At 38.1% G+C, this 15,516-nt stretch overlaps 1 protein-coding gene and 1 pseudogene across 1 annotated transcript in view; both read left to right on the forward strand.

Annotated features, from left to right (window-relative positions):
- Window positions 1–15,516, forward strand: part of THSD7A (thrombospondin type 1 domain containing 7A) — a 454,108-nt gene that overhangs the window by 199,226 nt on the left and 239,366 nt on the right. The window lies entirely within an intron of this gene.
- LOC143678998 (vesicle-associated membrane protein-associated protein B/C pseudogene) lies at window positions 13,974–15,206 on the forward strand (annotated as a pseudogene).

Raw genomic sequence — 15,516 nt, forward strand, 5'->3', positions numbered from 1 at the left:
GTATGATAATTTATATGTTATAAATGGAAAAAATTGAGTCTCAGAAGGTTTGAGTAACTTACCTAGGTTACTCAAAAAATAGCAAAAGCAGAGGGTAAAGAAAAGCCTTCCTAGATTCTCCTAGATGTTGTTATATATAAGGCCTGTATGTGGCCTTGAGGTCTACAAAAAAGATGGTTCACATGAAGGCATTTCTAAGAGGGAGCTTAATTTCATTCTCAAAAGGTAGGGACATATTTGAAAATTTGAAGTGCCTATATTTTTCACATAGTCATCTTTTTTTTTCCAGTATACAATGGTTTAATTCTTTTTTAAAAATATTTTTATTGTAAAACTTAAACAAACATACAAACATTCTTGGCATACAAACATTCTATACATGGTTTACAATCAATGCTTCACAATAATATCATCACATAATTGTGTATTCATCACCATGATCATTTTTTTTGAACATTTGCATCACTCCAGCAAAAGAAATAAAAAAGAAAAAAAAAATAAACTCATACATGCCATACCCCTTACCCCTCCCTCTCATTGACCACTAATATTTCAATCTACTCAATTTATTTCAACCTTTGTTTCCCCTATTGCTTGCTGATTTTTTTATCCATAGTTTTTACTCATTTATCCATACCCTAGATAAAAGGAGCACCAGACACAAGATTTTCAAAATCACACAGCCATATTCTAACAGCTGTATCATTATACAATCATCTTCAAGAAATACCTGGCTACTGGAACACATCTCTACAGTTTCAGGTATTTCCCTCTAGCTATTCCAATACACCATAAACTAAAAAGGGGATATCTATATAATGCATAAGAATAACCTCCAAGATAACCTCTTGACTCTGTTGGAAATGTCTTAACTACTGACACTTCATTTTGTCTCATTTCTGTCTTCCCCTTCTTGGTTGAGAAGGTTTTCTCAATCCCTTGATGTTGGGTCCTGGCTCATCCTAGGATTTCTTTCCCATTTACAGGGAGGTTTACACCCCCGGGAGTCATGTCTCAGGGAAGGGGGAGGACAGTGAGTTCATCTATTGTGTCAACTTAGAGAGAGAGGCCACTTCTGAGCAATGAAAGTGGTTCTCTGGGGATGATTCTTAGGCTTAATTGAAGTAGGCTTAGCTTATCCTTTGCAGGATAAGGTTCATAGGGGTGAACCCCAAGACTGAGGGCTAGGCCTATTGATTTGGTTATCCCCACTGCTTGTGAGAATATCAGAAATTATCCCCATTCTCCCAAGGGGACTTTGCAAATATTTCTTTATTCACTGTCCACATCACTCTGGGATTTATCAGAGTATCACAGTAACCTGGACAAACCAACAAAATCTCATGCCCTATTCAAGATTCCATGTACTTATGGTGTTCAATTAAACTGACCTTACAAGTTAAATTAGGAAATGCACTGGCCAAAATATAAATTTTGCACCAAATAATCTCTCCCTTTAGTCTCACACAGAAGTTGATGTTTTAAAATATGGATGATATCATCTTTTACTCAGTCTTCTGATATTCCTTAGTTTTATCCAGATCAGCTTCATTCATATTTCTACTCAATGTCTGATCACTTTTTCAACTTTCTAAACAGTTCCTTTATGGGGTACTGTTGATTTTCCTAGCTTCAGAACTGTAACTCTGAGTCTCTGGTGTCACATAAATACTTGAAGTTTTGGGGAAAGACCATGTTATATACAAACAGCTCAGTATCTGAGAATTTAGAATTAGCAGTTACACCTCCTGCTGTATATATGTGACTGAATATATGTGACTGCTGTAAGAGCTTACAATCTAGGACCCTTTACAATTTGTCCCAATCTGATATCCCATGCTCTCAACTTTAGTTCACCAAATTTTTATATTATAGTTAATCCATATAATCAGTCTTCTGATATTCCTTAGTTTTATCCAGATCAGCTTCATTCATATTTCTACTCAATGTCTGATCACTTTTTCAACTTTCTAAACAGTTCCTTTATGGGGTACTGTTGATTTTCCTAGCTTCAGAACTGTAACTCTGAGTCTCTGGTGTCACATAAATACTTGAAGTTTTGGGGAAAGACCATGTTATATACAAACAGCTCAGTATCTGAGAATTTAGAATTAGCAGTTACACCTCCTGCTGTATATATGTGACTGAATATATGTGACTGCTGTAAGAGCTTACAATCTAGGACCCTTTACAATTTGTCCCAATCTGATATCCCATGCTCTCAACTTTAGTTCACCAAATTTTTATATTATAGTTAATCCATATAATTGAGGCATGATAGTTTGTCTTTTTGCTCCTGACATTTCATTCAACATACAGCTCTTGAGGTTCATTCATCTAGTTGCATGCCTCCGAGCTCCATTCCTTCTTGTGGCCACTCAGTAAGCCATTGTATGTACATACCATAGTTCCCCCTTCCATTCTTCAGTCGTTGTACCCTCTATTCATTGTAGATCATGAACACTGGCGCCAGAGACACCAGTGGGCAAATGTTCATTCCTGTCCCCACACCCAGTTCTTCTAGGTATATACTGAGCAGCGGGGTTTCAGGATCATAAGGCAAACCACCCCCCAACCTCCTGTGGAACCACCACACTGCCCTCCAAGGGACTGCACCTCTCTTTTCCCTGCTGACAGTGATTAAATACATCTCTTCCTCCACATTTTCTCTAGCTCTTGTTTCTCTTTGTTCATTTTTTTCTCTGTTCATTTTAAAATAGTTTTATTCTCACGAACAATCCAGCCTAAATGTATAGACATGCCTTGGCCACCATACTCTATCTGAAGACATTTCTATTTCTTCCACAAAAAGTCCACATCCCTTTCCCAATTCCCCCACCCGCTGACATTTAGTTTTGGCATGATGCCTTTGTTACATTCAGTGGAAGCATATCACAATGTTACTGTTGACTCTAGACCCTAGCTTGCATTGATTGTGCTTTTTCCCATATACCATCTATTTTCAACATCCTGTACTGTATTGACATTCCTTTGTTCTTCCTCATGCAGAACATCAAATAGTCATCTTGATAACTTCCATTTTAGAAAAGACAACTGCTTTGGATCTGATTAAATTATCTTTCCCCCACCTCCCTATAATAAGGTTGATTCATAGCAGGAGTGTCACTTTTCCATTTTCTAATCATTGCATATTCTCAGTCACTGTCCCATTTGGATTATAGAGCATAATGGGGGAGAGAAATAAAACATTCACTTATCTATCATGAGTAAAAAGAAAGCACATGCATTTTTATGCTCCTACCAAAGGTATTCACATTCACTTCTAAAACTAGGGCAGCTGGACAATCAGAACAAATGCCAATAAGTCGGTATAGTCTTCACTAAACCAGCATTAGCATTAGGGCCAAGATAACTGCTTTGGCCAAAATTGTAAACAGGGAAAATTTTGCTTTCTGTTTATTTTTATGTTTCTCTATCGAGCATCTCTCACTAACAATGAGATTTTTCTCTTCACACACATGTTTGAGTTTATGCCCACCTTCATTCTGGACTGCTCGTCTTGGGTGTGACACAAGCTCATTTCTATTTCCTTTTGCTCTTTTCTTTAACTTGCTTTCATTCCTAAAAAATGAGGGACTGGGCTACTGTATCTTTAAAACATAGTAAGCATATTCATAATTTATCAGGACCAAATTTCATTACAAATTCTATTTTAAAAAATATTGTGTTTGCTTATAATGTATGTTAGGAAACATGTCAACGTATCTACTTATATTTATATGTATATGGCCATATTCTCTGAAATAGCAGTAGGGGAAAGACTAGACTGTAAGCTACCTCATGGAAGAAGGATGACACAATGTTAACCTTTATAGCTTAGCTCCATTTACCTGTGACAATACCCAGCAGAAAATCATCTCACAATAAATGCTTTTAGTCTCCCAATTAGAGAACTTGAGTCTTTTAGTGAGTAATAGGGAGTCATCTGACAACAGTGGGAAAAATAGAAATTTCTATAGGTTATTAAGGAAATAGCAGAAAATTGTAAAAGAATGTCCATAAGAGAGGTCGTATTCAATGAAAAGAATATAGATTTAAATCATTTCCATTCTAGAGACATTATTTAGAATATATTTCAGTATCATTGTGCCTATTTAACACTGAACAATTGCTACAGCATAGACAAACATTTTTCTATAAAAATTAGAAAGTGTACCACTGTTAATATTGTAAATGTGCTCCAATAGCTTCTGAGCATTAGTTCATTTAGTTCGATCTTTTGTTCATTCACAAGTGTTCTTATGTTATCTCTTACTCCTGCTTTTATATCCTACAAGCTACTGAAACAATTAAGTCCTAACTTTCGATTAGTCAGAATTGATGACAACAAACTACAGGATAATATTGTTAGTGTCTATCTATAAACTTCCAGCCAATCCAAAAATAATAAAATGACCACGAGGGCACCTCACATCCTAAGATGTTACTGTTTCACCATGGCCAGGTTATCTTCACCTCTCCCACCTCTCTCTCCATCACCTTCCAGGAATATTTTTGTTTTAGATGAAGATTCTACCAAGGGACAATTGAACAAAAGAAAAGTCTAAGGTAGCATTTGAAACCTTTGATATTTAAATCAAAAAAAGGGATTTTAGGTTGGATTTAAGGTAAATCATTACCTTATTCCCTCCTCATAAACTTCAAATAAATATGGTCCATTACAATTCCCTCCCTTTTTTCCCAGAGTTTTATTAATAACTCCCCTTTGATTGTTCCAAGCTTAGCTCTCTTGCTTGAGACAGTGTGAGAGCAAGTTTCCTGTAGGCGCTGGCACTTCCTGAAGCAGCCTGGCCACAGTTTGGGGCAGTGACCTTGCAGCAACTTGGCAAGTGTGGTTTTACTCATTGTTTTCATTTGCTGGAATTCGACTAGCTTTACGTGCATTATACTGTGTTCCCCTCTGATTTAAATATAAGGAAGGTTTAAAATGGGAGGAAATATTTTCAAAAGAAAAAAAGTGCATAGGATGAGAAAATTCAGTAAATCATTAATGCAGTATTTGTAAACTCAATTTAATAATATGCTTACCCATATAGTAAGACTGCTACACTTTGTGTTGGTAATTTCAAATATGTTTTCTTAAAATATTTGCTCATATGTTGACCATTATTTTAGATCCTGAATTCACACTTCCATCTTGCTATGGTCCTTATTTTTCTAATCTTGTATCATTTTACGATGGGTTAATTATCTTGCTTTTTCCTGAAGGTTTCATTAAGAGATGGTTTCTTCCCTATACTGTGTAAACATTTGGTCATTGATACTAGACCTTTTAAAAGAATTGTAGTCATGGAAAGTTTCTGAGTAGTATTTGCCTCAGTAGCAAATTGAATTGTAAATGAACAATATAACTGTTCAGTGCTCAATACAAGAAGCCATTGTACTGTAAAAATCTTGGAATGTTGTCACAGTCCTGTACAGAGTAGAGTGTTGGAACAAACAAAGCAGGTTTTTGGAAAAGAAAAATCAGTTGTGACCACCGAAAGTTGAGATTACTCTCATTTTTTTCTCTGTGGTTTTGCAAAACAACAAAACTTTAAAGCTTTCAAAAGTCTGCAAATAAATATAAATTTTTTCCAGTAAGCAGGGACAGAATTAAATTCACGAATAGGCATGCAGGATGGATTGGAGGGTCCAAAGTGTGGAGTTTGGGCAGCCAGGGCGGAGGCCATGGTCATAATCTGGGAATGGGGTGATGTTTTAGTTTCCTAGCTGCTTCAGCAAATACCATGAAAGGATTGGTTTAAGCAATGGAGATTCATTAGTTTACAGTTTTGAGGCCAGGAAAATGTAACTGAAAAATTAGAATCTAAGAAATGATTCTGATTGCTGAATTGTTATATAGACATTCCTTTTTGCTTTTTTGCTGTATTGGAGTAGATAGAGGGATATACCTGAAATGTCTAAACTGTAATTCATCAGCCTTGAGCTCTGATAAAGGGTTATATTTATTTAATATAATAAATATATTACATTAATAAGTAAATTTTATATTTAAAATAAATATAAAAACAATTTATTTAAACACATATACACACACATGCAGAGTATATATTCTAGATAGACTGATAAGGATGGAAATATATTTAGAAATAAAGATACATAGCTTTAACTCTAGATTAATACTATGACTTTGTTATAAATTATGAAATTTGTGTGCATTTTGAATTTTATGTAGTTTCTCAAACAGTTTTACCAAAAATTCAGTTCTCTAACAGGTTTTGCTTTTTCAAGGATTCCATACAAGTAGAATTAAATAAGAAATAAGTGAACAGAAATGGAGTAGGCAACACAGTTACAGCTTTATACTTGATATGTTTGTCTGTTTATGGGACAGGGAGAAAAAATATGCAAAATTACTTTAAATTACTGTAACTCCATGTTGTCCAGCATAGTTTGTATCCCTTATGGTTATTATGATGTATAGTTCATGGTTGGTAAAAATAAATACTTGATATAAAGATAAATCTAAGATAAAATGAATAAAATAGTCAAGAAAAGTTGGCTTTTTTATTGTCTAGAATAATTTGTTACAGTGTTACAATTTGACCCAGTATCTAAAATGTAGTGGGATGGAAAGGATGAGTATTCCAAGTCAAACATGATAAAATTTCTCAGAAGTTGGCGGGCCGCGGTGGCTCAGCGGGCAAAGTGCTTGCCTGCTATGCCGGAGGACCTCGGTTCGATTCCCGGCCCCAGCCCATGTAACAAAAACGGAGAAACAGAATACAATAAAACAAGAAAATGTTTAAAAATGTTTCCCTTTCTTCCTTCCTTCCTTCCTTCTATCCTTCCTTCCTTCTCTCTGTCTTTCCTTTAAAAAAAAATAAAAAAAAAAATAAAAAAAAAATTTCTCAGAAGTAAAAATGAACACATTGTCTACTGAAGGCAGTGAGGATACTGGTATGACTTGATTTAATGTAGCAGTGGCAAAAAAGTAGTAAATAAATTTAGAAAAGGAGCCTGATGGTCTTGGTAGTGAAACTGTTACTGGACAAAGGTCATGGTTTCTTTTGCCTGATGTGCTCAAATGGCCAGGGTTTCAAAGAGAGAAAACGTGTATTGCAGGAGAGCACATGACCTTTTGACCCAAAATCTGTCTCCCCAAACTGTAGTAATTCTGATAGTTTTATTAGAGAAAAGATGGGCAGGGTTTAGAATAATGAGCACAGTGGCCCCAGATGATGTAATTCGAGGTGATCTGATTATTGAGCATGCGCAGATTGAATGCATGGTTAGTCACAGAATGTATGTAAGGAAATGATAGAATGGGGTATAGGTGACTCATAGATTAAAGTCTAAGCTACTGCATATGTCAGGTGGGCCCATTTTGGTTAGATCCAGTCCCAGTTATCAAGATAAGTTTGGACTTGGGGTGGATTAGTTCTGGCCTGACCCAAGACCCTACCATAATAAACATTAGAGGCTGCCTTTAGTGATTACAAGACTCTAAAGTTGAAAAAATGGATAAATGGGTACAAGTGAAGGTTTTTACAATCACAAGGGCAGAAAATAAAGGCTATGCAATCAGTATCAGAGATCCAGGCTGCTGAATTACAATTTAGAGATTTCAAATATATCCCTGTATCTACTCCAATATAGCAAAAAGCAAAAAGGAATGTCTATATAACAATTCAGCAATCAGAATCATTCCTTAGATTGTAATTTCTCAGTTACAAAACAGTCAGGGAAATGTGCTCTTTTTTCCAGTAAGCAGGGACAGAATTAGATTCATGAATAGGCAGGTAGGATGGATAGGAGGGTCCAAAGTGTGGAGTTCGGGCAGCCAGGGCTGAGGCGATGGTCATAATCTGGGAATGGGGTGATGTTTTAGTTTCGTAGCTGCTCCAGCAAATACCATGAAAGGATCGGTTTAAACAATGGGAATTCATTAGTTTACAGTTTTGAGGTCAGGAAAATGTTCAAATCAAGGCATCTTAAAGGCAATGCTCTCTACCCAAGGACCAGCATTCTGGGGCTGGTTGCTGCTGATCCTGGCTCCTCTTGTCAGATGGCAAGGAACATGGCAGCGTCTGCTGGCCCCTCCCTTCTCTTCCTGGTTTCATTGATTTCAGCTTCTTGCTTCCATGGCTTTCTTTCTCTCTGTCTGAATTTCCTTCTCTTACAAGGGACTCCAGTAATAGGATTAAGACCGATCATGTATGAGATGGGCCACACATTAATTGAATAGCCTCATCCAAAAGATCCTACTTACAATGGGATTATACCCACAGGAAAGGATTAGGTTTAAAAACATGTTTTTCTGTGGTACATACAATATAGCTGCAAGCCATCGCAGGTGAGGACGGCCTGGATCATGGTGTCAGCAATGGGGATTTTGAGGTCCCATGTAAACTGCAGTAGCAAATATGGTTTTCACATTCACAGAGTCTCATTGTGAAAGCTCTATCATTGTTCAGTCATCATCAAGAAACATGGCTACTGGAACACAGCACTACATTTTCAGGCAGTTCCCTCCAGCCTCTCCGCTACATCTTGAACAACAAGTTGATATCTACTTAATGCATAAGAATAACCTCCAGGATAATGTCTCAACTCTGTTTGGAATCTCTCAGCGATTGACACTCAGTCTCATTTCACTCTTCCTCCTTTGGTCGAGAAGGTTCTCTCAATTCCTTGATGTTAATTCTCAGTTCATTCTAGGGTTTTTCTCAGTCCCTTGATGCTGAGTCTCAGCTCATTCCAGGATTTCTGTTCCACGTTGCCAGGAAGGTCCACACCCCTGGGAGTCATGTCCCATGCAGAGAGGGGGAGGGTGGTGAGACTGCTTGTCATGTTGCTGGAGAGAGAGGCCACATCTGAGCAACAAAAGAGGCTCTCTTGGGGGTGACTCTTAGGCCTAAATTTTAAGTAGACTAGACCTATCCTTTGTGGGGTTAAGTTTCATATGAACAAACCCCAAGACTGGGGGCTCAGCCTATAGCTTTGGTTGTCCACACTGCTTGTGAGAATATCAAGAATTCAACTTGGGGAAGTTGAATTTCTCCCCACTCTCACCATTCCCCGAAGGGGGCTTGCAAATACTTTTCCAGTCACTGATCAAATCACTCTGGGATTCATCGGGGCATCACCGTGGACAAACCAACAAAATCTAATGTCCTACCTGAGATTCCAAGTACTTATGACATTCACTCAAACTATCTACATGAGTTATATTAGGAAATGCTCTAGTCAAAATATAAGACTAGATGTTTATATTTTTTTATTTATGTTTATTTATTGTATCAAATAAACATGTTTTGCTTTAGTCTCACACATAAGGTGACATTTTAAAGTATTAATTATCATCTATTTTCAGCACCCTGCAATAATGACATTCCTTTGTTCTTCCTCATGCAAAAACATTTTTAAAATTTGTACATTGTACATTTCACTATTATTATACACTCTAGGCATTCCTAGATTATACCATCTCGATCTTTACCATCTATCTTTCTTTCTGATTTCATTTATGTCCCCAGCCCTCCTCCCTCTACCATTCTCACATGCAGCTTCATTCAGTGTTTTAACATAATTACATTACAGTTAGGTAGTATTGTGCTGTCCATTTCTGAGTTTTTATATTCAATCCTGTTGCACAATCTGTATCCCTTCAGCTACAATTACCCAATATCTCACCCTATTTCTATCTCCTGATGGTCTCTGTTACCAAGGAAATATTCCAAGTTTATTCACTTATGTCAGTTCATATCAGTGAGACCATACAGTATTTGTTCTTTTGTTTCTGGCTAATCACACTCAGCATAATATCCTTAAGGTCCATTCATATTGCTACATACTTCATAACTTTATTCTGTCTTACAGCTGCATAATATTCCATCTTATGTAAATGTCATAGTTTGTTTAGTCAACTCTCTGTTGATGGACATTTTGGCTGTTTTCATCTCTTGGTAATTGTTAATAATGCTGCTATAAACATTGGTGTGTAAATGTCCATTTGTGTCCTTGGCCTCGTGTCCTTTGAGTAGAGACAGCATATAGATGGGTCCTGTTTTTTAATCCATTCTGCCAGACTATGTCTTTTGATTGGAGAGTTTAATCCATTAACATTCAGTGTTATTACTGCATGGGTAGTACTTTCTTCTGCTATTTTGCCTTCTGGATTTTATATGTCATATCTAATTTTCCTTCTTTTTACCTTTACTCATAGTCTTCCTTTCTACACTCTTCTCCACACCTCTCTCTTCTGTCATCGTATCTGTCTCTAGTGTTCCCTTTAGTATTTCTTGCAGAGCTGGTCTCTTGGTCACAAACTCTCTCAGTGATTTTTTGTCTGAAAATGTTTTAATTTCTCCCTCATTTTTGAAGGACAGTTTTGCTGGATATAGAATTCTTGGTTGGCAGTTTTTCTCTTTTAATAATTTAAATATATTATCCCACTGTCTTCTCGCCTCCATGGTTTCTGCTGAGAGATCTGCGCAAAGTCTTATTGGGCTTCCCTTGTATGTGATGGATTGCTTTTCTCTTGCTGCTTTCAAGATCCTCTCTTTCTCTTTGACCTCTGACATTCTGATTATTAAATGTCTTGGAGTATGTCTGTTTGGATTTATTCTCTTTGGGGTATGCTGCACTTCTTGGAATTTTAATTTTTAGTCTTTCATAAGAGTTGGAAAATTTTCAGTGATAATTTCCTCCATTAGTTTTTCTCCTCCTTTTCCCTTCTCTTCTCCTTCTGGGACACCCACAACACGTATATTCATGTGCTTCATATTGTCTTTCAATTCCCTGAATCTCTGCTCATATTTTTGCATTTTTTTCCTATAGTTTCTGTTTCTTGTCGGATTTCAGATGTTCTGTCCTCCAGTTTTGAAATCCTATGTTCTGTCTCTTGAAATCTACCATTGTAGGTTTCCATTGTTTTTTTCATCTCTTCTACTGTGTCTTTCATTCCCATAAGTTCTCTGATTTGTTTTTTCAGACTTTCAGTTTCTTCTTTTTGTTCTTTCCTTGCCTTCTTTATATCCTCCCTCAATTCGTTGATTTGGTTTTTGATGAGGTTTTCCATGTCTGTTCGTACATTCTGAATTAATTGTTTCAGCTCCTGTATGTCACTTGAATTGTTGGTTTGTTCCTTTGACTGGGCCATATCTTCAATTTTCCTAGTGTGATTTGTTATTTTTTGCTGGCGTCTAGGCATTTAATTACCTTAATTAGTTTATTCTGGAGATTGCTTTCACTTCTTTTATCTAGGGTTTTCTTACTGGATGAATTTGTTGTCTATCTGTTCTTTGACATTCCGTTCAGCTTTATCTGGACCTTTAGCTTAAGTTTTGTTTAACAGAGGAGAATTTTTCAGTTCTTGTTTTCTTGTTTCTTGCCCTGCTTGTGTGATGCCTTCCCCACACACACACACTTAGGAAGGTCTACTTAAATATTATATACCCCAACCAGATTTTCCCAGACCAAACTGGCCTCCTATCAGGAGGAAAGAGTCACTGCATCAGTTTTCCCTGAGGGTGAGACCCAGCAGGTTGAAAGACTTTCCTGTGAAGTATCTGGACTCTGTTTTTCTTATCCTGCCCTGTGTATGGCTCTTGTCTGACTGCAGGTCCCACCAGCATAAGATGATGCCGTACCTTTAACTTTGGCAGACTCTCCCTGCTGGGGGCATGGTGGAGACAGAGCAGAGGTTGTAGGCTGGTTTTAATGGCTTCAAATTACCAAGCCCTGGTGTCTGAATTCCTTGATGGAGGTATTCCACCCGAGTTGGGCTTCACCCCTCCCCTGGGGAAGGCACAGCCTCCAGACAAGCCCCCTAAAGAGCTCACTTCTGCCTATGCCTGGGGCAGTTGCAGCCTGAAAAGTCCTGCCGCTGTATCCAGAGGCAGTCAAGCCTTTGTAGATACACAGCCACAAAAACCTCTGTTTCCTTCTTTTTTTTTTTTTTCCCCCTTTTTCTGTTAGTCCTGCCCCCCTGGCGCCGGGGCAAAAATGAGCAACCTCTGCTTTGATCAGTTTCACCTAAGCTGGGGGCCTATTTTTAGTAGTCAGAATTTGTTAATTAGTTCCACAATTGGCGTTTGATTGTGCCCAGTCTCTGCTGCTGGTAAAGTCCTTTCCTTTCCCCTCCGGGAAGCAGCCTGTGGGGGAGGGGCACTGGCCGCTGCAGCTTTGGGAACTCACGGTTCTGGGGGGTTCTCGCAGCTGGTCCAGCTGGTCCAGACTGGGGTACGCTATGTGTCTGGTCACTGACGTGGCCCCAGGAGCTGTTCTGTACTGTTTCTGGTTATTTAGTAGTTGTTCTGGAGGACGAACTAAAATGCTCACATTATTAAGCCGCCATCTTGACCCCAATATGTGCAATTTTACAAATTAAAATAAGCACTTTTTTTTATCTTCTAGACCTTTCCTAATGCTGGGAAAATACCATTATTAATAAGTGTTAAATTCTCTCTATAAGTTTTATACATTTTACTATAAATATATAAACATACAATAACTCAGGTTCTTCTCACATTAGCTAGGTAACTGCTTTAAATGCCAGAAGCATCCAAAATATCATTAGTAGGATAATATCTTTGGCTAAATCTAGCACAACATAAACTCTGTGTAAGTCTCACTATGTGACAAGGATATTTAAAAATACTTATGATTTGTAATATTCAACAAATCCAGTACAAATCTGTGGCAGCAAAGGTCATTGAATATTTTAACCTGCAAATAAATCATAAAGATATTGCTGGAGAAAGAAATAGCACATCGTAATTATCCATTTCAAAACTACTTTTGGCTCAGGGTTTCTTAATTATTTCATCCTTGACTGATATATATTCTAATTTATAAGACACCACATTCAAAATAAAGTTGACATACAAAAGACTTTATTTATACTCTTGTTCCTTTAAGTATGAGAGATTTCGGTCAAGAGCATACCACCAATCAAGTCAGATCTCTGTGACTTAATTCAGAACAGTATGGACATTGGGGAGTGAATCGTGTCCCCCACAAAATACGTACTCAAGTCTTAATCTGTGTCCTGTGGGTATGAACCCATCAGTAAATAGGACCTTGAAGAGGTTGTTAGTTAAGGTGTGGACTCATTTGTGAATAGGATCTTCAATACTCCTATTTAGATGAAGCCAAATTGAACCGAAGTGGGCTTTAATCCATATTGCTAAAGTCTTTATAAGGAGAGGAGACGTAGAGAGAGACAGATGACTGAGCAGGGGAAGGCTAGGCCAGAAGGAGAAGCCATGTTGCGAGCCACGAAGGAAGCATGGCCTGCTGAGACCTTTATTTCATGAATAATAAATTTCCTCATGAAACCATGAGATAATAAATTTCCATTGTTTAAGCCCACTCATTGTGTGGTATTTTTCAGAGTAGCTCTGACAGACTAAGACAGTGGTAATAAAAACGATTAATCAAGGAAATAAAAGTAATTTTAAAAGTGTGATTACTAAATAAAAATATGAAAACGAAGGTTGTCTTGGATATTGTGAGGAAATTGTTATAAAAAGGACATGGTAAGAATTGTATAATATTTATGAAAATCTTCGCAGAATGAAAGTAAAAGGTAGAAAGAAAACAAACAAGAGATGAAAAAAAGAACTGGTTTAATGATTCTGTCATGTTTTGCGGAAAGCAATGTTGAATGAAACATAATTGATCTTCATGCACTGTTATTTTTGACAACTGAAATCAAATTAGAAAACACTGTGAAATCATAATGATTAATTTTAGACTACAGATTTGATTTCTGAAACTCTTTATTTTAAAAACTAAAGCAGATGTGTGCACGTGCGGCAAGACCGCCAGGCACTGTGCCCTGGCCCAGGACATAGACTGTCTTCCAACCCCCCGCGCCGCCCCACACTCAGGCGACCCCTCCCGTGCCCCACAGCCCCCCCCCCTTTTAATTTAAAAGGGGTGCAACAGTAATGCTTCCCACTTCTGGTGACCTCTCGGGGGTCTGCACACCACTGGGGAACATGTTAAAGGTGGAGCAGTTCCTGAGCCTTGAGTGACAGTGTGAGCTCACATTCCTAGGTCCCTTCACTGATGCTCTCACCGCCATCGTAAAGCTCGGTGTGGTAGTTACACTCAGTTGTCAACTTGGCCAGGTGAAGGCCCCTAGTTTTGTTGCTGTGGACATAAGCCAATGGTACATGAAGCTCATCTGATTCTGATTACATCTGCAGTCGGCTAGGAGGTGTGCCTGCTGCAATGAATGATGTTTGATTTATTGGTGCTTAATGAGCGAGCTCAACATAGCACGGCCCAAGCAGCTCAGCATACCTCATCTCAGCACTCACAGCTCAGCCCAGCCCTTTGGAGATGCAGAAAGGAATCACCCTGGGGAAGGTTGTTGGAACCCAGAGGCCTGGAGAGAAGGCCAGCAGAGATTACCCTGAGCCTTCCCATGTAAGAAAGACCATCTGATGAAAGTTAGCTGCCTTTCCTCTGGAAAACTAACAAAATAAATCTCCTTTTATTAAAAGCCAATCCGTCTCTGGTGTGTTGCATTGGCAGCTAGCAAACTAGAACACTTGGCAACCCAAAAGACCAAAGTGTGTGTTTTAAAGGGAAGACCACGGCACCACGTAGCTACTGTGTGAGGCCCAACAGTGGTATGATCTATGCAGGGTTATGGATTAATGTGTCTGTGATTTTAAAGCCTTTTGATTAAGATCCCAATGAGAAAACACAAGTGTATGGTTCAGTCTATGTTTGCTCCATCTGACGCTTCTGATATGGAAGCAGTATGGAAGGAGGCAAAACCCGAAGACCTTATGGATTCAAAACTTAGATGTGTGTTTGACTTGCCAGCAGGAAATGATAAACCACATAATGTAGAAATAAATATAATTATAACCACATCTGCATCAAAGACAGAAACACCAGCAGTGTCTACATCTCTGAGTTCTTCTTTGGATAACACTGAAGTTAAGAAGGTGACAGAAGAACGTAAGCGGCTGCCAGGTGAAGTTCAGAGGCTACGGGAGGAAAACCAACAATTGAAGGAGGAAGATAGACTCTGGATGAGGAAGACAATGCACAGCAACAGCTCCGCGTCCGCATTAGCCACAGCTGGCCTGGAAAGAGAGGGCTTCCGCACCTGGCTCAGAGAAATCAATCTGAAGAAAATATTTCCAAATACAGTTTGTGGAATTTCTCAGTATGAGTACACTGGGCTTCGTTTTACCTCATTACTTCCATTGTAATTTGTAACTATAAATTGTAGTTACATTGTAACTATAAAGGAATCAGATAATGCAGGATTTTGTAGTATATTAACCATGTTGTCTACCATTATATCTATGTAATTCCAGACCAATCATTACCCCCACAAGGTGCCACATATACATTAGCATTCACTCCCCATTCCCCCATTCATTTAGACTCTGGTAAACACTAATCTACTTTCTATCTTTAAGAATTTGACTATTTTAGACATTTTACACAAATGGAGTCACACAATATGTGACCTTTTGTGACTGGCCTCTTTCACTAAGTATAATGTTTTCAGGATTC

The sequence above is a fragment of the Tamandua tetradactyla genome, chromosome 1, assembly GCF_023851605.1.
Source record: "Tamandua tetradactyla isolate mTamTet1 chromosome 1, mTamTet1.pri, whole genome shotgun sequence".
Lineage (NCBI taxonomy): Eukaryota > Metazoa > Chordata > Mammalia > Pilosa > Myrmecophagidae > Tamandua > Tamandua tetradactyla.